Genomic DNA, 25,039 nt, shown 5'->3' on the forward strand with positions numbered 1-25,039 from the left:
ACCAGAAATATCAACCACCTCTGAAGAGTTGACTCTGGTTTCCCACCATCAGGAAAAAATGAGCTACATTTTGAAGTCTATTCATGTATACTCAGAGGCAGAAGAGGGTCTGGCATTTCCATTCAGACCTTAATCTTAATATGAAATGCTTCATGGGGAAAAGGGTGCTGACAACCTAAGGAAAAGCAAAACAAAATAACCAAATACCTGTTCCTTAGAGTCACAGTTAACCAACGGAAGTGACCTCAGTAGGTTTGTTATGCTACTAAACTAATCAATGCAAACAGTACTTCGTGATTGTAACTTTATTTTCCATTTTAGACTGGAAGAAATTGTGTGCTGTTGGCAAAATATAATTTCTTGTGGAATGTTATGTTCTATTTTGTCAAATACAATTTGCTGCCATGCATCGACAACGGATCAACAAAGCTACCAATTGCTGTAGAAAGGCTGACTTTTTCATTTCCTTAAATTAAACTCATACTCTATGAGTGAAACAGCTAGGAGGAAATGTGTGTTAAGGTATAATTTTCTATTCTCTTCCTGTAATTCTTCCTCAGAATGAAACATCATGTCTCAAACTCAAGAAAACTTTGAAGCTTTGTTAAGAAAAAGAAGAGGTATTATTCAGTTTGTGGCTGATGGAAACAATTGTCCTAGCAAGAAGGAATAAATATACCTAATTTGCAAATCTACATTTCAGAAAAATAAATGGCAGATCAGATTATATTCTACTGCCAAACCAGCAGATATGGTGGATGCAATTGAAAAAAAAAGGAATATGTTTTTCATTGTTTGATGTCATATAAATAATTGATAGACAATTATTTCCATAGCTGTATCAGTGCTGAAATATGACAGGTCAATATGTAATTGGAGTTATTATTTACCTTGGTCCTTGGGTTGCATTAAATATGAATTTATCCATATAGAAAGTTAGCATAATAATAATAATGATGGCATTTATTAAGTGCTTACTATGTGCAAATCACTGTTCTAAGCACTGGGGAGTTTACAAGGTGATCAGATTGTCCCACAGGAGGCTCACAGTCAATCCCCATTTTACAGATGAGGTAACTGAGGCCCAGAGAAGTTAGTGACTTGCCCAAAGTCACACAGCTGACAATTGGCAGAACCAAGATTTGAACCCATGACCACAGATTCCAAAGGCCCGTGCTCTTTCCACTGAGCCACACTGCTTCTCTAGCAAAAATGCACCCAAATGTTTATATCAAGAGCACTTTTTCCTTGGAGGTATCAAAAAAAATGAGTATATATATATAACCTATGACCCATGGTTAAAGATGGTTCATTGTTTCCTTACAACAGTCTACCCATAATAAATATGGAGACTTTGAAAGGCAAATAGTGCACCATTATTGAGAGCCTCCCTTTAGCTTTCTCACTTCCTTTAGTCTCATCCTGAAACACTGGCTTGGGGGAGAATGAATCCCATTGATTACAGATAGACTCCATTTAACCTTGCACAAATGTAGAGTAAATGATAGACATGGTCCCTCCGCTGAATATTCACATTTATCCGGGATAAGAGAGGTACCGCGCAGAATCAAACCTCTTAGAAAAGCAATTTGAGCCAAGATATGCTGTGGCTAAATAAGCCAGGCTTATAATGAAGCTAGTCTAGTTACAAAGGTGGCACATTTGTATAGGGTTACCGATTAAGCTAAATTAAAACAAATCAGAGACATTTTCCTCTATTAAGTGCACAAATTTCCCATAAAAATCCACAAAACCTGCAGCTGTGTAATTCATATTAGAATGTGGTCAATTTAGGGCTTAATTTAGTGACCTCTCCCAAGGTTCATAAACTCCACTCTGGGAGTTTAAGAGCCAAGTGCTGAATGCAATGGTTCGGAATTCTTCCAGGGTGATTCAACGGAATCATTCTGTTCACTGGCATATTAGGCAGTTGAGGAATCTTAATAGTGAAGATTTAATCACCACTGGAGCAGAACAATTCTGGTGAGCAATTCTGGATCTAAACAGGCGCTATAGCACGCATTAAACCCTACTAGTTACTAAGTACTATTGTAAGTTTCCATTTCACCCTCTACTTCTCTGAAACAAGAAGTGACAAGAGGAGATGTGATCACAGAAGGTAGAACTGCTGGGATTAATTTACTTTAGGTTGATTGGCAATAATGCACGTTTTGTTCCCAAATGTCAAGGTGAAAGCACAAGCAAAGTAACAGCATTTGAAAATTCTGATGGGAGGTAATGACATTTGTAACATTTAAGTAATAGAGCGTTAATCCATGTGTAACTAAAAAAAAGAAATGCCTCCAGGTGCAGGAATAGGAAACCTCATAAATGGAAAAACCTAAAGTAATAGAAAGGCAAAATGAAAACAAATAAACAACAAAAAAAGCCCAGCCATCATGATGCTGTTTGCAGCAAATAGGAAACTAATCCCTTACCTAGGATTACTTTCCTAGGTAGGATGTCAAGGAAACTCCAGTAAAATCTGAATTATGAACAATAATAATCATCTCATACTGGTTTTACAAATTCCTCATACCTAGTCCACGGATGGTAAAAATTGAATCACAGAGAAAGACTTGTCTAGGGTTCACCCAACAGCAGCGACATCTGAGTTGCTTATCTGAAATCAAGTCCTCGGAGACACAGAAACGGGATCAAGAAATAAGCGGTTCTTCCAGTTCGGAGTCCATTCTTCTCTCCTAATGAGATGAGGCTTAAAGATACATAGGCATTTACGATTTGCCTGGTGGCCTCACTGCAAAGTTGTCTGGCCAGTGAAGCTGCTTACAAGACCAGCAGGTGTAGACTTTGAATAGGGTGTCTGATACCCAATAAGGAGGAGGCTTCAGAGCCTGCAACAGCAAGGAGCCCCCAAAGTCCCTCAAGACTCTAAGCTCGTTTTAGGCAGGGAATATGTCTACCAACCCTGTTATAGTATACTCTCCTAAATGCTGAGCGCAGTACTCTGCCCCCAGTAAGTGCTCAATAAATACAAATGATTGATTGATGGCTCTGGACCAGGAAAGGCATGTCCTCCAGGAGACAGGGGAGCACAATAAAGAACCCAAACTGGGTAAGACTAGTCTGTGGAGACCTTGTAGGGGCCTCCTCCTTCCACCAGCTCCACCTGGCTTCTCCCGAACCCAGATACCATTTGACCTTAGGTTGAAGATTCTGTCATCCTGCTTGGAAGCCAGACTCAACACAGTATAGATGGCATAAAATGTCATTAAGAGTCCAAGGGCCCAATGAGCATAGATGGCTTATTCCACAACTTGAGTTGCTGCTTTTCTGTTGAACCCTGTTACCAATCTTCCTCACCTCCTTTGCCAGAACTTGGACACCCTTTGATGATAGAGATCCAGGCCCTAGCTACTGGTGGATTTAGCTCTTAAATTCCCCAAGGATTGGTGTACAGCAGGGCCAAGGTTCAGAGAAGAAGACATCATTACCTCCCGTGCCATTCTGGATGGAGCCCGACTTAACATATTGGAGGCCCCACCCCTTCTAGCAAATTCTAAAAAATGGCAGTCATGTAGGGATGCAGGAACCAGGTGTGTCAGTACAACTGCTTTGACTCTCCTCCTTCTACCCTGTGCATGGGCAGTTCTCCTGAGTCTTTCTCTGGAGGAGGTGAGAGGCCCTCTAAGAAACAGAGCTCTGACCAAGCTTGACCCTATAAACCCTACAATTGGCCCTACCCTGGGGAAGAATTAGAGTATTTGCTTTGAATGCCTTATTATTGACCGCATGTGTATCCTTTCCCTTTTATAGGAAAGAAACAGTACAGGAACAGAGTTGAAAAGGTGCTTCAGAATATGATTTTTGAATCAGAGGTTTACTGACAGCTACCAATGCCTGAGCTCCACATGGGGAGTCTTTACTATTTCAGACTGTATTTAACTGCCTCAGAAAATGCTGTATCCCAGCAGGAAACTGGGAGACCTTCCTGAAGTACTGATCTCAAGACAGTAGTGGCTCTCTGAACAAAAGCTATGTAAAGAATCAGAAACAAGGAGGTAAAAGAGAAAACAATGCCTGGCATTGCTATCAATAAACATGACAATACAACAAGGTTCAGGTTTTATGTGTGCACATTCAGTTTCTTTTCAGCCTCCCACACACTCAAAGGTTGAATTTCACCAAGAGTGGAGTTTTCTAATAGGAAGGACAACTAGATAAATGCTATTTCACCCAGCAGCCATTTTCAAATCAGACTTCATCCTTTTCTGGGACAATCAGTCCCAATATCAAGAAAAGTCCTCTGGGATTTACAAAAGGAAAGCTCCTGAAGGAAATGTGGTAAAAGATAAGAAGGAGAAGAAAGAAAGAAAGAAAGAAAGAAAGAAAGAAAGAAAGAAAGAAAGAAAAGAAAGAAAGAAAGAAAGAAAGAAAGAAAGAAAGAAAGAAAGAAAGAAAGAAAGAAAGAAAAAGAAAGAAAAAGAAAGAAAGAAAGAAAGAAAGAAAGAAAGAAAGAAAGAAAGAAAGAAAGAAAGAAAGAAAGAAAGAAAGAAAGAAAGAAAGAAAGAAAGAAGGAAGGAAGGAAGGAAGGAAGGAAGGAAGGAAGGAAGGAAGGAAGGAAGAAGAAAAAGAAAATATTTGTTAAGCACTTATATGGCAAGGGCTGTACTAAGTGCTGGGAAACAAGAAGGTTAATTGGGTAAGACACATGAGGCTCACATAACAGGTATATAATCCACATTTTCTAAATGAGGAAACGGAGGCACAGAAAAGAAGCAGCATGGCTTAGTGGAAAGAGCCTGGGCTTGTGAGTCAGAGATCGTGGGTTTGAATTCCATCTCTGTCACTTGTCAGCTGTGTGACTTTGGGCAAGTCACTCATCTGTGCCTCAGTTACCTCATCTGTAAAATGGGGATTAAGACTGTAAGCCCACATGGGACATCCTGATTACCTTGTATCCACCCCAGCGCTTAGTACAGTGCCTGGAACATGGTAAGTGCTTAACAAATACCACAAATATTATTATTATGACTATTAAAAGTTAAGCAACTTGCCCAAGGTCACACAGGCCACTGGCAGAGCTGGGATTAGAAGACAGGTCCTCTGACTCCCAGCCCCTGCTCCTTCCACTAGGACATGCTGCTTCTCATATTCCATTGACTAGAAAGAAAAATATGAACCTATGCATGTGCATATACATAAGAAATGGCACATATCCACAGGCATATATATGTCAACAATATATATTCACATTTATATAATATTGTCATCTTCAAAGATGAAATAGGAGAGCTACATATATGACTATGTATTCATACAAATGTCACTAAGGTGACACACTGCAGTTGCAAACACCCTTACCCATATCACAGCGTTGTTCTTTGGAGGTTCATGCCACAACCAATTTATTCAGAAGTCCTGTTTCAGAGCCAATTGCTGTTACCAACTCATTGCTACCTCTTTTTTATCCAAACAGAAAGAGAGGGGAACCTCTACAAGAAGTGTATTCATTAGTTCTGTCACTGAAGTTAGCAAAGGGCAGTTAAATCTAACAGAATGACAACCTGGTAAATATCAATGTTTCCTCTGTCTGAAAAAGGTCTAGAATAATGTCTGGAAGAATAGGGAGCAAAACAAAATGATTCTTTTTTTTCTAATACCAATAAACACTTCCCAGTTCCAGGCTTGAAGGGTTACTCAAGAACCAAAAAGGCTAGAATTAGCAAGGGGAATAAAAGGCTTCTGTTTGACCTCAGCTGCAGATGATCCCTTTTAAATTAGAAAAGGGCATGAATTACACAAAATGAACAGCAACAAATAACAATAGACTCTCCATTAGTTATTCACTGAACTGTTAAATGCACAGAAAAGAGAAAGCTTGTCATTTTGCCATATGGCAGTCCAATTTACATATTGTTATGTTATTTGGGGATGTGAAATACCTTTTAAATTAACATCTTTGAAAATGCCATAAACTTTACTAGATTTTACGTTGCCCAAGTGGAATCATTTGTGTTAAAGTAACCTGCTATATTTCAAGGTTTACAAATTAATAGTCCCTGAGGGAACAGAAAAGACAGATGGGGAAAACTTTCCCCAATCATGCCTGGAAAACTCAATCCAGAAGTTCAAAGCATTGGCAAATAACAGTGTTTCCCAAGCTGATCTCCAAGACTGTTGCAAGTCAGAAAATCACAGAGGCGAGGGAGATGTGAGTAATTTCCTGAGAATGGAAAGGTGACTAGCTACAGACTGAGCACATGACTCAGGGACTTACACAACACAGTAAGCCTTGGAACTCTCTGACTTACTCTGTTTCTGCAGCTGCCTGTGTGACCACAGAGACATCTTTTGCATTCTCTAAGTTGCTGTTTCCTTCTCTGTAAAAAGAGAATATTGAGGGCGACACTGGACATAAGTTCTTCTGATGAACAATTAATGGAAATGGCTGCTTAATAAATGCAGTAGAATATTGAATGTCCGCAGATGTGTAATTCTGTTCAGCATGACAATTGAGTAATCGTTAAAGTTATTCTTTACCATTACCTACCTCCATCCCCCTACCTATGTACATCACTCAAGGCTTAATGGCCTAACCATCATCATCATCATCAATCGCATTTATTGAGCGCTTACTGTGTGCAGAGCACTGTACTAAGCGCTTGGGAAGTACAAGTTGGCAACATATAGAGACAGTCCCTACCCAACATTGGGCTCACAGTCTAAAAGGGGGAGACAGAGGACAAAACCAAACATACTAACAAAATAAAACAAATAGAATAGATATGTACAAGTAAAATAAATAAATAAGTAAATAGAGTAATAAATATGTACAAACATATATACATATATACAGGTGCTGTGGGGAAGGGAAGGAGGTAAGATGGGGGGATGGAGAGGGGGACGAGGGTGAGAGGAAGGAAGGGGCTCAGTCTGGGAAGGCCTCCTGGAGGAGGTGAGCTCTCAGTAGGGCCTTGAAGGGAGGAAGAGAGCTAGCTTGGCAGATGGGCAGAGGGAGGGCATTCCAGGCCCAGGGGATGACGTGGGCCGGGGGTTGACGGCGGGACAGGCGAGAACGAGGTACGGTGAGGAGATTAGCAGCAGAGGAGTGGAGGGTGCGGGGTGGGCTGTAGAAGGAGAGAAGGTAGGTGAGGTAGGAGGGGGCGAGATGATGGACAGCCTTGAAGCCCAGGGTGAGGAGTTTCTGCCTGATGCGCAGATTGATTGGTAGCCACTGACCCTTAAGTTTAGCTCTAAATAAAATTTCACATACTTAACCTAAATCCTCATTCCCAAGCACTACACCTCAATGTCGTCTATCTCACTGATGACCACTTGCCCATGTCCTACCTCTGGCCTGGAATGCCCTCCTGCTTCATATTCATTCATTCATTCAATTGTATTTATTGAGTGCTTACTGTGTGCAGAGCACTGTACTAAGCACTTGGGAAGTACAAGTTAGCAACATATAGAGACGGTCCCTACACAACAGTGGGCTCACAGTCTAGTTCATACCCAACAGACAATTACACTTTCCCCCTTAATAATAATAATAATTAAGTTATTTGTTAAGTGCTTTCTCCATCTATACTCACTCCCTTGGGAACGCATTCGCTCCCACAACTTCAACTATGATCTCTATGTGGATGATACCCAAATCTACATCTCCTTCCCTTTTCTCTCTCCCTCACTCCAGGCTCACATCTCCTCCTGCCTTCAGGACATCTCCACCTGGATGTCCTCTCACCACCTAAAACTCAACATGTCCAAGACTGAGCTCTTTATGTTCTCTCCCAAACCCTGTCCTCTCCCTGACTTTCCCCTCACTGTGGATAGCACTACCATCCTTCCTGTCTCACAAGCCCACAACCTTGGTATTATCCTTGACTACACTCTCAATCTCTCATTCACCCCACACATCCAATCCGTCATCAAAACCTGCCAGTCTCACCTTCACGACATTGCCAAGATCCGCCCTTTCCTCTCCATCTAAACTGCTACCACGTTAGTGCATACCCTCAACCTAAACCGACTGAATTAGTGCAGCAGCCTCATTTCTGATCTCCCAACTTCCTGTCCCTCTCCACTTCAGTCTATACTTCACTCTGCTGCCTGGATTATTTTTCTACAGAAACACTCTGGGCATGTCACCCCCTTCCTCAAAAATCTGCAGTGGTTGCCTATCAACCTTAATATGAAGCAAAAACTCCTCACTATTGGCTTCAAAGCTCTCCATCACCTTGCCCCCTCCTACCTCACGTCCCTTCTCACTTTCTACAGCTCAGCCCACACACTCCAATCTTCTGATGTGAACCTTCTCACTGTGCCTCATTCTATCCTAACCTGCTGTCGACCCCTGGACCATGTCCTACCTCTGGCCTGGAATGCCCTCCCTCCTCACATATGCCAAACTAGCACACTTTCCCCCTTCAAAGCCCTACTGAAAGCTCACCTCCCCCAGGAGGCCTTCCCAGACTAAGCCCCCTTTTCTTTGCCCCCCCATCCCCACTCGCTCCCTCTGCTCTACCCCTCTCCTTGACCCACAGTGCTTGCATATATATGTACATATTTATAATTCTATTTATTTTATTAATGATGTGTATATATCTACAATTCTGTTTATTTAAATGGATGCTATTGATGCCTGTTTACCTGCTTTGATTTCTGTTTCCCCCCTTCTAAACTGTGAGCCCATTGTGGGCAGGGATTGTCTCTATTTGTTTCTGAATTGTACTTTCCAAGAGCTTAGTATGGTGCTCTGCACACAGTGAGCGCTCAATAAATATGATTGAATGAATGACAATGTGCCAGGCACTCTACTAAGTTCTGGGCTGGATACAAGCAAATTGGATCGGACACAGTCTCACAGTCTCAATCCCCATTTGCAGATGAGGGGACTGAGACACGGAGAAGTTAAGTGACTCGCCCAAGGTCACAAAGCAGAGAAGTGGCAGAGCCAGAATTAGAACCCATGACCTTCTGAATCCCAGGCCCATTCTCTATCCACTATGCCATGCTGCTTCTCCAAAGCCTTAATAAAGGCATATCTCCTCCAAGAGGCCTTCCCTGACTCTGCCCTCCTTTCCTCTTCTCCCTCTCCCTTCTGCATCACCCTGACTTGTTCTCTTCATTCAACCCCCTCTCCCAGTGCCACAGCACTTATATACATATCTGACTGTAAGCTGCACGCTATACATAGTAAGCTCATTCTAGGCAGGGAATGTATCTGTTTATTGTTGTATTATACTCTCCCAAGTGCTTAGTACAGTGTTCTGCACACAGTAAGTGCTCAATAAATGCAGCTGAATGAATGAACGAAAGACTGAGTTATCTATTCCTATGCAAGTTCTGACAGATACTGAACAAATCCCATTGCCCCCGAGAGTTGGGGGCTATACTCAGAGAAGACCAACGTGAGCCGTCAGGAGCAATGTGGTCTCAGGTGACCTACCCAGCAGTGATGCTTCCTTCCTAGGAATAAAAGCAAAAACCAAAGCCTGAACGGTAGTGAGGTCAAGTCTTTTAAAGAGCCGTCAATTAATCAGTCATATTGAGAGAAGCAGCGTGGCTTAGTGGAAAGAGCAAGGGCTTTGGAGTCAGAGGATGTGGGTTCTAATCCCACATCTGCCACTCATCTCCTTTGTGACCTTGGGCAAGCAACTTAACTTCTCTGTGCCTCTGTTCCCTCATCTGTAAAATGGGGATTAAAACTGTGATCCCCACGTGGGACAACCTGATTACCCTGTATCTATCTCAGCAAATAGAGCAGAGCTCGGCACATAGTAAGCATTTAACAAATAGCTTTATTATTATTATTTATTGAGTGCTTACTGTGTGCAGACAGAGCACTGTACTAAGCACTTGGGAGAGTACAATACAGTGGAGTTGATAGGCACATTTCCTGTCCACAATGAGTTTACAGTCTAGAAGGCCAGGACTACTACAATGGAAGGTGATAGGGTACTTATGGCAGTGGTGATAGCTAATTCAGCTCATCCTGTAGCTTGGTGAGAAAGCCAGTAGTCTCCAGTACGAGGCAGAGGGTTTTTGTTTTCTTTTCTTTTGGTTTTTTAATGGTATCTAAGTAGTTACTATGTGCCAGGCACAATATTAGGCACTGAGGTAGAGATGAGAAAGTTAAGTTGGGGACAGTCCCTGTCCCACATAGGGCTCACAGTCTTACCCTTCATTTAACTGATGAGGTACCTGAGGCACAGAGAAGTGAAGTCATTTGCCAAACGTCATACAGCAGAACTAGAACCCAGGTCTTCTAACTGCCAGGCATTGAATCTTTCTACTAGGCCATGCTGTCTATGATTGGGTTGGAGTTGGAGTTAGAATTTGGTTTAGGGCTACTTCCACTTCTGTACCTTCCCTAAGAGGTAGTCTGAGCTTGCCACTGAGAACACCTCTGGCTGTAAGAGAATAATAGTAATAATAATAATGGCATTTGTTAAGCACATACTATGTGCAAAGCACTGTTCTAAGTGCTAGGGAGGATACAAGTTGATCAGGTTGTCCCACATGGGTCTTACAGTCTTAATCCCCATTTTACAGATGAGGTAACTGAGGCACAGAGAACTTAAGTGACTTGTCCAAAGTGACGGAACTGACAACTGGTGGAGCCAGGCTTTGAACCCATGACCTCTGACTCCCAAGTCCGTGCTCTTACCCCTGAGCTGCGCTGGTATTTTTTTTCTATTTGACCTCTAAAATCCTAATTGTTAGTCATCCTTCTTCATATCAGTCCACATGGCTCTGTCCAATGATCACCCTTTGGGCTTGTTAGGAAAGGGAAATGCATGATTGTATCTCTGCTTGATTTCTAACCTTTTTTTTTCATTTTCCCCTTAAACTGTTATATAGGAGAGTTGCTGAATTACTATGGTTGACATTTCAACTACATATTATGCTATTACTGCTTTGAGTGTGCAATTGATATGTTCAGGAAAAAAAACAATCATTTTTAGCAAGGCCTAGTGGAAAGAGTATGTTCTTGGGCGTCAAAAGACCTAGGTTCTAATCAAGGCTCTGCCCCTAATCTGCTGTTTGACCTAGACAGTTCAGGAACTAGCCTGGGAGAAAAAAGTAGGTGAGGATTTACAAAATGACCTGCTAACAGGGAGCTCTCTCTGCCTTTTGATTTTAATTAGACCAAAGTAGGGACCTCACCTTTGGGGAGTGGAAAACCCCAGGTACTCTCCCAAGTTCTTTTGTATGCTCCCAAGTGGTCAGTATAGTGCTCTGCACACAGTAAGTACTCAATTCATTCATTCATTCATTCAATCGTATTTATTGAGCACTTACTGTGTGCAGAGCACTGTACTAAGCGCTTGGGAAGTACAAATTGGCAACATATAGAGACAGTCCCTACCCAACAGTGGGCTCATATAAATTAAAGACACACCAACAATATCAAAAAATAACACACAGAAGAGTATGACATTATCATTTGAATAGGGTGCTATGAAGAGTTTAAAAAATGTTTGTTAGGCTACTGTAGTAGTTATACAAAGAAATTTTTTAGGGACTAGGAATTAAAACTGTCTATTAAAAAGCCATATTATTATTATTATGTGCTAATTATGTGTCAGAAACTGTCCTAAGTGCTGGTGTAGATGCAAGGTAATGGGGCTCACAGTTTAGGTAGGAGAGAGAGCAGGGGTTAAATCCCCATTTTACAGGTGCGGAAACCGAGGCGCAAAGAAGCCCAAGAATTACACAGCAGGCAAGTAGTGGAAACAGGATTAGAACCCAGTCCTCTCTCAGACCCATGATCTTTCCACTAGGCCCTTCTGCTCCTCATTAAACATTAATACAGAAACAATATCAATCACCCAATATTCATTGCACATTTGCTATTTGCACAACACTGCAGGAAGCGCTTAGTACAAGCCTTCAAAATTTTACAAGCCTTCATAATTTTACAAGCCTTCAAAATTTTACAAACCAGCACTTACATAATTTTTTCCAGTATCTCAGTCAGCTTGATGACTGAGATTCATCAAGATCCTTATCGAATGAGATCTAATTGTAGATTGGAAGACAAGTTTCCCTATTCATATTCCATAAAATAATGTGAAAAGATGAGGAAACAACTGGTGACACTAATCCATGAAGAAATGGAATTCAAAACAAAAAACAATGGGCCACCTCTGGTTCTATCATTTGTCTTGTCTTATGTTGCCGAGTCATCTCCAACCCACTGCAACACCATGGACACATTTCTCCCATAACACCCCACTTCCATCTGCAATTGTTCTTGTAGTGTATCCATAGAGTTTTCTTGGTAAAAATACAGAAGTGGTTTACCACTGACTCCTTCCATGCAGTAAACTTGAGTCTCTGCCCTCGACTCTCTCCCATGCCACTGCTGCCCAGAACAGAAGAGTTTTGACTTGTAGCAGATTGCCTTCCATTCTCCAGCCACTGCCCAAGCTAGAAATGGAATGGGTATGCCTCTGCTTGACTCTTCCCTCCTGTAGTCAAAACTGGTAGAGTACTGGAAACTCTCCAGGTGCGACCCTGACAGGGTTAGTTCTATTATTTGGGGTGTAAAATTTTTCTTCTTCTAACTTAGTTCACAGTTCTGAATACTCCCCAGAAAATTGTGATTCAGTATGATTTTGTAAGTTCCCACTCCCACGTTAATACTCATCCTATCCCATCTGGATTACTGCATCAGCCTCCTTGCTAATCACCTAGTCTCCTGTCTTTCCCCACTCCAGTCCATAATTCACTCTGCTGGCCTGATCATTTTTCTACAAAAACGTTCTAGACATGTCACCCCACTCCTCAAAAAAGTCCAGTGATTGCCCATCCACCTTCGCATCAAACAAAAACTCCTCATCATTGGCTTTAAAGTACTACACCACCTTGCTCCCTCCTTCCTCACCTTTCTTCCCCCCTTCTACAACTCAGCCCACACACTTCACTCCTCTCGTGTTAACCTTCTCGCTGTGACTCCATCTCACCTTTCTCACCGCTGACCCCTAGCCCATGTCCTGCCTCTGGCCTTGAACGTTCTCCCTCCTCAAATCTGCCAATCACTCTCCTCTCTTTCAAAGCCTTATTGAAGGCACTTCTCCTCCGTGAGGCCATCCCAGACTTAACCCCACAGTTCCTCATCTCCCACTTCCTTCTGTGTTGCCCTGATTTGCTTCTTTTGCTCTTCCCATGTCCCGGCCCCACAGCAGTTATGTACATATGTACATATCAGTAATTTGTTTGTACTGATGTCTGTCTCCACCCGCACCTACACTATAAGCTCGTTGTCGACAGGGGATGTGACTGTTTATTGTATTGCAGTCTTCCAAGCACTTAATAATAATGATATGGCATTTATTAAGTGCTTACTATGTGCAAAGCACTGTTCTAAGCTCTGGGGAGGTTACAAGGTGATCAGGTTGTCCCAAGGGGGGCTAACAGTCTTCATCCCCATTTTACAGATGAGGGATCTGAGGACCAGAGAAGTTAAGTGGCTTACCCAAAGTCACACAGCTGACAATTGGCGGAGCCGGAATTTGAACCCATGGCCCCTGACTCCAAAGCCTGGGCTCTTTCCAATGAGCCATGCTGCTTCTCAATACAGTGTTCTGCACACAGTAAGTTCTCAATAAATGTGATTGAATTAATTAATTTTAAGCTATTTGAGGGTGGAGATCATATCTATCAACCCTATGATATTGTAATTTCCCAAATGCTTAGTACAGTGCTCTACACGTAGTAAACAGTCCATTTGTTGATTGCTCAGACACTCAGCATGCTGCCATTATGGGCTCTGGTTTGACAATATGCCGGGGTCCCTGTAGGAGAAATGTGTCGGAAAACCACAACTCCTCTGCCTCAGCATGCCAGCATAGTTACCCATAGAAGGAGTCAACCCATCAAGGAGTCCAAAGCAGTGCCATTTACTGGAGGCAGGCATACCAGAGCGTGGACACTGGCACTCTTTAGCACTCTGTGATTGCTCTTTTCTAATGTTCCTTGGCATTCTTTTTTTTTCCTTTTGTTTCCATGGTTTTGATGCTCTATTTGGTGGTCACCAGATCATACTATTCTTGCTCCATCCTATCGTCCTTCAGGATAATCCCTTCATGACTTGCTGCTGTTTTGGGGTTTTTTTTTGGTTTTTTTATGGCATTTATTAAGCGCTTACTATGTGCAAAGCACTGTTCTAAGCACTGGGGAGGTTACAAGGTGATCAGGTAGTCCCACAGGGGGCTCACAGTCTTAATCCCCATTTTACAGATGAGGTAACTGAAGCCCAGAGAAGTGAAGTGACTTGCCCAAAGTCACACAGCTGACAATTGGCAGAGCCAGGATTTGAACCCATGACCTCTGACTCCAAAGCCCGTGCTCTTTTCACTGAGCCATGCTGCTTTGTCAGCGAACATCCTGACCCAACCATGCTGCCCATTGTACATCATTTACACTTGTGCCACTGATCTCAACTGCCCTGCCCTTCCTCCTGGTCTTTTTGTCATTTCCCCCCACAATTTTTTAAGTCCAGATCTCATCCATATACATCACCCACCACACCACAGAACTAGAAGTAAAATTATTTTAAATGCTGGTTGATTAAAGCCCACAATAATCCACTAGCATCAGCCTCATTAGATATAGCATATGAAAGGAACTGGTTACAGTCTCAAGAATCCCAGTAGGGGGCAATGAAATGTTGAATAAATTTATTAACCGGGTAGATAGAAACCATGAAATTCCTATACTTTGTCTTTACTGTGGCACTAACAGTAATTTTAAAATACTGTTAGAAACCTAATTGTGGTGCCCTAATAAAACAATTGCATTTCAAAATAGTAAATGTTGACAAATAAAAGCAGTGAGATTTATGAAATAATAAAAAAAATCCACTCTCAACATAAGCCCTAATGCAGTGTATCGAACAGATAATAAAAGTGTGGAGTACATAATAAAAGGTAATGGTTTGATTTTAATAACTTGAGTGGCAAATACAAAATATAAGGACTTTATTTTATCAGAACTACCTACTTGTTCATTAGATGGTTTTGCTAACTCATGGCTTAACTGTTTCTTGCTTCTTTTTGTAAGCTAAATCTATTGTCAAGGTTCTTTGTTTTCCTCAAGTGAAGAGAGAAATATTATTTACTTTGTTTTGCTGTCTGGCAAAGTTCGAACGTTTTTCAAATAGTTATCAGATATACCAAGGCCATTGAGTTGGACGGAAAGAAAAAAAAGAAATACCTAAAGGAGACAATCATTTTTAACAATATTCATTCTCATAATAATAATCAATCAATCAATCAATCAATCGTATTTATTGAGCGCTTACTATGTGCAGAGCACTGTACTAAGCGCTTGGGAAGTACAAATTGGCATCACATAGAGACAGTCCCTACCCGACAGTGGGCTCACAGTCCAAAAGGGGGAGACAGAGAACAGAACCAAACATACCAACAAAATAAAATAAGTAGGATAGAAATGTACAAGTAAAATAAATAAATAAATAAATAAATAAACAGAGTAATAAATATGTACAACCATATATACATATATACAGGTGCTGTGGGGAGGGGAAGGCGGTAAGGCGGGGGGATGGAGAGGGGGACGAGGGGGAGAGGAAAGAAGGGGCTCAATCTGGGAAGGCCTCCTGGAGGAGGTGAGCTCTCAGCAGGGCCTTGAAGGGAGGAAGAGAGCTAGCTTGGCGGATGGGCAGAGGGAGGGCATTCCAGGCCCGGGGGATGACGTGGGCCGGGGGTCGATGGCGGGACAGGCGAGAGCGAGGTACAGTGAGGAGATTAGTGGTGGAGGAGCGGAGGGTGCGGGCTGGGCAGTAGAAGGAGAGAAGGGAGGTGAGGTAGGAGGGGGCGAGGTGATGGAGAGCCTTGAAGCCCAGGGTGAGGAGTTTCTGCCTGATGCGCAGATTGATCGGTAGCCATTGGAGGTTTTTGAGGAGGGGAGTGATATGTCCAGAGCGTTTCTGGACAAAGATAATCCGGGCAGCAGCATGAAGTATGGATTGAAGTGGAGAGAGACACGAGGATGGGAGATCAGAGAGAAGGCTAGTGCAGTAGTCCAGACGGGATAGGATGAGAGCTTGAATTAGCAGGGTAGCGGTTTGGATGGAGAGGAAAGAGCGGATCTTGGCAATGTTGCGGAGCTGAGACCGGCAGGTTTTGGTGACGGCTTGGATGTGAGGGGTGAATGAGAGAGCGGAGTCGAGGATGACACCAAGGTTGCGGGCTTGTGAGACGGGAAGGATGGTAGTGCCGTCAACAGAGATGGGAAAGTCAGGGAGAGGACAAGGTTTGGGAGGGAAGACAAGGAGCTCAGTCTTCGACATGTTGAGCTTTAATAATAATTATTTAATAATAATAATAATAATAATAATAATTATTATTATTTAATAATAATTATTATTATAATAATAATCATTGTGTTTGTTAAGCACTTGCTCTGAGCAAGGTACTATACTAAGTGCTAGGGTGGATGCAAGCAAATCGGTTTGGACATAGTCTCTGTTCCACGTGGAGCTCACAGTCTTAATCCCTATTTTACAGATGAGGTAATTTAAGCACAGAAAAGTGATTTGACTTGCCCAAGGTCACACAGCAGACAAGTGGTGGAGCTGGATTAGAACCCAGGTCCTTTTGACTCCTGGGCCTATCCTCCATCCACGAGAGCATGCTGCTTCTTGAAAGTACTCATAAGGTGTTACACTTGACAAATTAGAATTTAAATTATCTTTCGCCCAAATGTAACATATTTACCTTCTTCATTCTGGAAGAAGACCACATGTCTAGAGGAAAGACCATGGATTGGGAATCAGAAAACCAGAGCTGTAGTTCCAACTTCACTACCTGCCTGTTGCGTTGTCATTGGTAAATCAGGCAACTTCATGAGCCTCATTTGTCACATTGGGGGTGAACTATTCAGGTTTTTTTTCTTTATTTTTATTATTATTATTTTTTTTAAGCACTTACTATGCATCGAGCACTGTACTAAGAACTGGGATAGATACAAGCTAATTAGGTTGGACACAGTCCAAGTCCCACACGAGGCTCACAGTCTTAATCCCCATTTTACAGGAGAGGTAAATGAACCCAAGGAGGTTAAGTGGCTTCCCAGGGTCATGAAGCAGACAGGTGGAGGACCATGATAAGAATCAAGTCCTTCTGACACCCGGGCCTGTGCTTTATGCCCCAGGCCAAGCTACTTCTCCCACCCTCCTTCTTAGGCGCCATCTGAGACAGGGCCTGTGTGTGATCTGGTTATTTTGTATCTCCTCCAGTTCTTAGAACAGTGCTTGGCTCTGGCCTCTCATTCTCAGGCTCCTTTGTGGGGTTTTCCTCTGCCTCCCACCCCTTAACTGTGGGAGTCCTTGCAGCTCAGTTCTGGGTTTCCCTCTATTCTCCATCTAGACACACTTCCTCAGAGAACTCATTTGATCCTATGGCTTCAACTTCCACCTCTATGCGGTTGATTCCCAAATCCACACTTCCAGACCCAATCTTCCTCTTTCTCTGCAGTACACATTGCTGACACTTCAAACTAAATATGTCCAAAACAGAACACCTCATCTTCCCACCGAAACCTTCTCCTTCCCATGACTTTTCTATCACTCTAGATAGGAGTACCATCCTCCCTATTTCACAAGCCCAGATGAGATAACTGAGTTACACAGAAGTTAAGTGAACCTGTATCACGAGCACAAGTTCACTTCACTTCTCTGTAACTCAGTTATCTCATCTGTAAAATGGGATTTAAGAATGAGAGACCCACGTGGAACAGAGCCTATGTCTAACCTGATTATCTTGCATCTACCCCATCGTTTAGTGTGGTGCCTGGCACATTGTAAGTACTTAACAAATACCATTGGAAAAAAAATAAACTGGCCAGTGTCTTCGATTCATGTCTCTCATTCAACTCACATATTCCATCTGTCACCAGATCCTGCTGATTCTACCTTCCCAACATCACTGAAATCCCCCTTTTCTCTCTCAGCTCCCTTGCTGATCCCCTGCTTCCTGTCTCACCACTCCAATCCATACTCCACTCTGCTTCCTAGATTATTTCTGAAAAAAAATCCAGTCCATAATAATAATAATGTTAAGTACTTACTATGTGCTAGGCACTGTACTAACTGCTGAAGTGGATACCAGCAAATTAGGTTGGACACAGTCCCTGTTCCACATGGGGCTCACAGTCTTAATCCCCATTTTACAGATGCGATAACTGAGGCACTGAGAAGTTAAATTACTTGCTCAAGGCCACACAGCTGATGAGTGCAGGAACCAGGATTAAAACGTGTTTCCCCACTTCTCAAGAACCCCCAGTAGTTACCCATCCACCTCTACAACAAACAGTAACTCCTTACCACTGGCTTTAAAGCATTCAATCACCTTATAATAATAATAATAATAATGATCATCATCATCAATCGTATTTATTGAGTGCTTACTATGTGCAGAGCACTGTACTAAGCGCTTGGGAAGTACAAATTGGCAACATATAGAGACAGTCCCTACCCAACAGTGGGCTCACAGTCTAAACGGGGGAGACAGAGAACAAAACCAAACATACTAACAAAATAAAATAAATAGGATAGATATGTACAAGTAAAATAAATAAATAAATAAATAGAGTAATAAAAATGTACAAACATATATACATATATACAGGTGCTGCGGGGAAGGGAAGGAGGTAAGATGGGGGGATGGAGAGGGGGACGAGGGGGAGAGGAAGGAAGGGGCTCAGTCTGGGAAGGCCTCCTGGAGGAGGTGAGCTCTCAGCAGGGCCTTGAATGATGGCATTTATTAAGCACTTACTATGTGCAAAACACTGTTCTAAGTGCTGGAGAGGTTGCAAGGGAATCAGGTTGTCCCACGGGGGGCTCACAGTCTTAATCCCCAATTTACAGATGAGGTAACTGAGGCACAGAGAAGTGAAATGACTTGCCCAAAGTAACACAGCTGACAATTTGCAGAGCTGGGATTTGAACCCATGACCTCTGACTCCAAAACCCGTGCTCTTTCCACAGAGCCACGCTACTTCTCTACTATACCTCTACTATTCCCTCCTACTATGCCTCGCTCATTTCCTACTACAACCCAACATGCTCACCTTGCTCCTCTAAAGCTAACCCACTCACTGTACCTCGCCCTAATCTATCTTGCCACTGACCCTTCACCCGCATTAGGGAAGCAGCATGACACAGTGGATAGAGCACGGGCTTGGGAGTCAGAAGGTCTTGAATTTGAATCCCAGCTCCACCACTTGTATGCTGTGTGACCTTAGGCAAGTCACTTCACTTCTCTGCACCTCAGTTCTCTCATCTGGAAAGTGAAGATTGAGTCTGTGAGCTCCACGTGGGACAGGGACTGTGTCCAAACCAATTTTCTTGTATCCACCCCAGCTCTTTGTACAGTGCCTGGTGCATAGTAAGCACTTAACAAATACCGTAATTATTATTGTTATTATTATTATTATTACATCCTGGTTCTGACCTGGAACTTCCTCCCCTTCATGTCTGACAGACCATCACTCTCCTCACCTTACCCTTATTAAAATTCCACCTTATTAAAATCACATCTCCAATCTGGTAAGTGATGTCGACTCGTGCTGGCCTCTGCCCCTCGATATAGTCACTTCTTTGTTACTGTCATAAGTTTTAAGCAAACCTCACTCTACTATTCCTTCTCACTGAAGCTATAAATCCACCACCCTGACCTAGAGCCTTGAAGGACTCTCACCAACCAAACACTAACTCCCCTTAAAGCTCAGCAAAGTAATTACTAACTACCTAGTCTTCAACTGAAAGCATTGTCAGTGTATACCCTTACATTCCCACCCAAAAATGATTAGCTGTCAAAGGTCGTCTCTTTCCCTTTTCCATTTCTCTTCTGTATCCCTACAATATTATTCCAATCAGCCAGTTGTATTTATTGAGTGCTTACCAAGTGCAGAGCATTTATTCCCCCCATGGCGTGGTATTCCCTCCATGGAGTGGTGGATAGAGCCCGGGCCTGGGATTCACAAGATCATGGGTTCTAATCCAGCTCTGCCACTTATCTGCTGGGTGACCTTGGGCAAGTCGCTTTACTTCTCCGTGCCTCAGTTCCTTAATCTGTAAAATGGGGATCAAGACCGTGAGTCCCACATGGGACAGGAACTGGGTCCAATCTGATTTGCTTGGATCCACCACAGAGCTTAGAACAGTGCCTGGCACATAGTAAGCACTTAACAAATACCATAATAATAATTATCAGTGCTTAGAACAGTGCTTTGCACATAGTAAGCACTTAATAAATGCCATTATTATTATTATTATTATTATTACTAAGATTGTGGGAGAGTACAACACAACAATATAACAGACACATTCCCTGCCCACAACGTGCTTACAGTCTAGGAGGGAGACAGACATGCAGCAGCTCCCTGATGATATTAAAATAGTCAAAATAATTACCCCTATAACCTCCAATGGGCTGAGCCTGCAAGGAATGCCCTAAAATAATAATAATGATATTGTTAAAAGCCACATCAAGCATTGTTTGAAGTGATGGGATAGATACGAGTTAAACAGGTAGGATGTAGCATCTGCCTGTTTTGTTGTCTGTCTCCCCCTTCTAGACTGTGAGCTGGTTGTTGGGTAGGGACCGTCTCTATATGTTGCCAACTTGTACTTCCCAAGCGCTTAGTATAGTGCTAAGCACTCAGCACACAGTAAGCACTCAATAAATACGATTGAATGAATGAATGAACCTGTCATTCATTCATTCAATCATTCAATCGATCGTATTTATTGAGCGCTTACTGTGTGCACAGCACTGTACTAAGTGCTTGGAAAGTACAATTCAGCAACAGATAGAGACAATCCCTACCCAACAATGAGCTCACAGTCTAGAATGGGGGAGACAGACAACAAAACAAAACAAGTAGCGAGCTCACCTCCTCCAGGAGGCCTTCCCAGACTGAGCCTCCTCCTTCCTCTCCCCCTCCTCCTCCTCTCCATCCCCCCCACCTTACCTCCTTCCCTTCCCCACAGCACCTTTATATATGTTTGTACGTATTTATTACTCTATTTATTTATTTATTTTACTTGTACATATTTATTCTATTTTATTTTGTTAATATGTTTTGTTTTGTTTTGTTCTCTGTCTCCCCATTCTAGACTGTGAGCCCACTGTTGGGTAGGGACCATCTCTATATGTTGCCAACATGTACTTCCCAAATGCCTAGTACAGTGCTCTGCACACAGTAAGCGCTCAATAAATACGATTGAATGAATGAATGAATGAAGTAGACAGGCATCAATAGCATCAAAATAGCATCTGTCCTAAAGAGGACTCAGTCTAATTAGGAGGAAGAACAGGTATTAGGTCCTCATTTTCCAAATGAGGAAACTGAGGCACAGAGAAGTTGGATGATTTGCCCCCTCAATCAATCACTGGTGTTTATTGAGTGCTGACTGTGTGGAGAGCCTTATACTAAGTGCTTGGGAGAATACAGAAGAGTTGGTAGACACGTTCCATGCCTACAAGGATCTTACATCTAGAGGGGGAGACAGATATTATCATAAATGAATAAATTATGGATATGTATACCTCCCCTCCTCCTCTCTAGTCTCTCCCTCCTCCTGCCCTTTCTTCAACTCTCCCAACTTTCCAAGCAGTATCTCAAGAGGAGATCTCCTGCCTTCTCTCAAAATCCACGCACTCATTCATTCATTCATTCATTCAATCGTATTCATTCATTCATTCAATCCTATTTATTGAGTGCTTACTGTGTGCAGAACACTGTACTAAGCGCTTGGGAAGTACAAGTTGGCAACATATAGAGACGGTCCCTACCCAACAGCGAGCTCACAGTCTAGAAGGGGGAGACAGACAACAAAACAAAACATATTAACAAAATAAAATAAATAGAATAGTAAATATGTACAAGTAAAATAAATAGAGTAATAAATCTGTACAAACATATATACAGGTGCTGTGGGGAGGGGAAGGAGGTAGGGCTTGGGGGGGATGGGGAGGGGGAGTAGGGGGAGAGGAAGGAGGAGGCTCAGTCTGGGAAGGCCTCCTGGAGGAGGTGAGCTCTCAGTAGGGCTTTGAAGGGAGGAAGAGAGCTAGCTTGGCGGATGGGCAGAGGGAGGGCATTCCAGGCCAGGGGAGGACATGGGCCAGGGGTCGATTGCGGGACAGGCGAGAATGAGGCACAGTGTGGAGGTTAGCGGCAGAGGAGTGGAGGGTGCAGGCTGGGCTGTAGAAGGAAAAAAGGGAGGTGAGGTAGGAGGGGGCAAGAAAATAGAGAGCCTTGAAGCCGAGAGTGAGGAGTTTTTGCCTGATGCGTAGGTTAGCTGGTAGTCACTGGAGATTTTTGAGGAGGGGAGTAACATGCCCAGAGCGTTTCTTCACAGAGATGATCCAGGCAGCAGCATGAAGTATAGATTGAAGCGGGGAGAGACAGTTGGGAGATCAGAGAGGAGGCTGTTGTAGTAATCCAGTCGGGATAGGATGAGAGATTGAACCAGCAGGGTAGTGGTTTGGATAGAGAGGAAAGGGCGGATCTTGGCGATGTTGTGGAGGTGAGACCGGCAGGTTTGGTGACGGATTGGATGTGAGGGGTGAATGAGAGAGCGGAGTCAAAGATGACACCAAGTTTGCGGGCTTGTGATACAGGAAGGATGGTAGTGCGTCATCAGTGATGGGAAAATCAGGGAGAGGGCAGGGTTTGGGAGGGAAGATAAGGAGATAAGATAATTTATGATTATGATGACACCCAGATGACACCCAGATCTACATCTCTGCCCCTGCTCTCTCCCCCTCTCTCCAGGCTCACATCTCCTCCTGCCTTCAGGACATCTCCATCTGGATGTCTGCCCGCCACCTAAAACTCAACATGTTCAAGACTGAACTCCTTGTATTCCCTCCCAAACCCTGCCCTCTCCCTGACTTTCCCATCTCTGTTGACGTCACTACCATCCTTCCCGTCTCACAAGCCCGCAACCTTGATGTCATCCTCGACTCCACTCTCTCATTCACCCCTCACATCCAAGCAGTCACCAAAACCTGCGGGTCTCAGCTCTGCAACATTGCCAAGATCCACCCTTTCCTCTCCATCCATACTGCTACCCTGCTCGTTCAAGCTCTCATCCTATCCCGTCTGGACTACTGCATCAGCCTTCTCTCTGATCTCCCATCCTCGTGTCTCTCCCCACTTCAATCCATACTTCATGCTGCTGCCCGGATTGTCTTTGTCCAGAAATGCTCTGGGCATGTTACTCCCCTCCTCAAAAATGTCCAATGGCTACCAATCAATCTGCGCATCAGGCAGAAACTCCTCACCCTGGGCTTCAAGGCTGTCCATCACCTCACCCCCTCCTACCTAACCTCCCTTCTCTCCTTCTACAGCCCACCCCGCACCCTCCAGTCCTCTGCCGCTAATCTCCTCACCATACCTGGTACTCGCCTGTCCTGCCATCGACCCCCGGCCCATGTCATCCCCCGGGCCTGGAATGCCCTCCCTCTGCCCATCTGCCAAGCTAGCTCTCTTCCTCCCTTCAAGGCCCTACTGAGAGCTCACCTCCTCCAGGAGGCCTTCCCAGACTGAGCCCCTTCCTTCCTCTCACCCTCGTCCCCCTCTCCATCCCCCCATCTTACCTCCTTCCCTTCCCCACAGCACCTGTATATATGTATATATGTTTGTACATATTTATTACTCTATTTATTTATTTATTTATTTATTTATTTATTTATTTATTTATTTTACTTGTACATATCTATTCTATTTATTTTATTTTGTTAGTATGTTTGGTTTTGTTCTCTGTCTCCCCCTTTTAGACTGTGAGCCCACTGTTGGGTAGGGACTGTCTCTATATGTTGCCAACTTGTACTTCCCAAGCGCTTAGTACAGTGCTCTGCACACAGTAAGCGCTCAATAAATATGATTGATGGTGATGATGATGATGATAATTTATTGAGTGCTTACTGTATGCAGAGCACTGTGTTAAGCGCTTGGGAAGCACTCCACAGGTGCATCTGACCCCATCCCTTCACACCTTATCAAAGCACTGGCTGCTTTTCTTCCCTCCCTGACTGCCATCTTCAACTGTTCAGTCTCTAATGACTTCTTCCCCACTACTTTCAAGCATGCCTTTGTCTCCCCTATCCTAAAATAAATCCTCCCTTGATCCCAAGACTCATCCTCCTCCTCCAATTCCTCTCCAAACTCTTTGAGCAAGTTGTCTATACTTACTTCCTCAAGTTCCTCTCCTCCAGCTCTTCTTGACACCAACAAGTCTGGTTTCCATCCCCTTCACTCCACAGAAACCACCTTCTGAAAGGTTACAAATTATCTCCTTCTTGCCAGATCCAATGGCCCCTACTCCATCCAAAGCCTGTTCGACCTCTCAGCTGCCTTCAACATTGGGTTCTAATTCTGCCTCTTCCTCTGGCCTTCTTTGTTAATTTGGGCTAGGCCCTTTGCCTCTATGGGCCTCAGTTTCCTCATTATAAAATGGGAATAATAATGTCTATCTCTGTCTGCCTCATGATGTTACGAATGTAAAGTGAGGTCAAAGTATTTGATTTCAAAGTCCTCTGGAAAAACCAAAGTGCTAAAGAAAAAACAAGGTATCATCATCATCAGGAAAGCAGTGTGGCTTAGTGGAAAAAGCATGGGCTTGGGAGTCAGAGGAGATGGGTTCCAACTCTGGCTCCGCCACTTATGAGCTGTGTGACTTTGGGCAAGTCACTTAACTTCTCTGTGCCTCAGTTACCTCATCTGTGAAATGGGGATTAATACTGTGAGCACCACGTGGGACAATCTGATTACCATGTATCTACCCCAGCACTTAGAACAGTGTTTGGCATATAGAAAGTGCTTAACAAATGCCGTCATTATTGTTATTATTATTATCAGAAAACAGTAGCTGTCAGTTGGGTGGCCTCCTAGATCAATAATGGTTAGACCCTAGTAGAAAAAGTACCTCATCAGCATTTATTCAACCTAATATATTTCAGCCCACAGAGCTCAGATGTGACAAAAAGTACCGCCATCAAATTTGCCTGGCATTAGCAAGTTAATGAGTCAG

General features: G+C 43.2%; 1 non-coding gene across 1 annotated transcript; it reads right to left on the bottom strand.

Moving 5' to 3' along the window:
• Positions 1-12,360: 12,360 nt before the first annotated feature.
• LOC119937325 lies at positions 12,361-12,499 on the bottom strand. Its single transcript, XR_005454006.1, has one exon. It is a non-coding gene; the product is annotated as a small nucleolar RNA SNORA7 (small nucleolar RNA).
• Between the last annotated feature and the right edge of the window lie 12,540 nt (positions 12,500-25,039).

This window comes from Tachyglossus aculeatus, chromosome 1 (assembly GCF_015852505.1).
Source record: "Tachyglossus aculeatus isolate mTacAcu1 chromosome 1, mTacAcu1.pri, whole genome shotgun sequence".
NCBI lineage: Eukaryota > Metazoa > Chordata > Mammalia > Monotremata > Tachyglossidae > Tachyglossus > Tachyglossus aculeatus.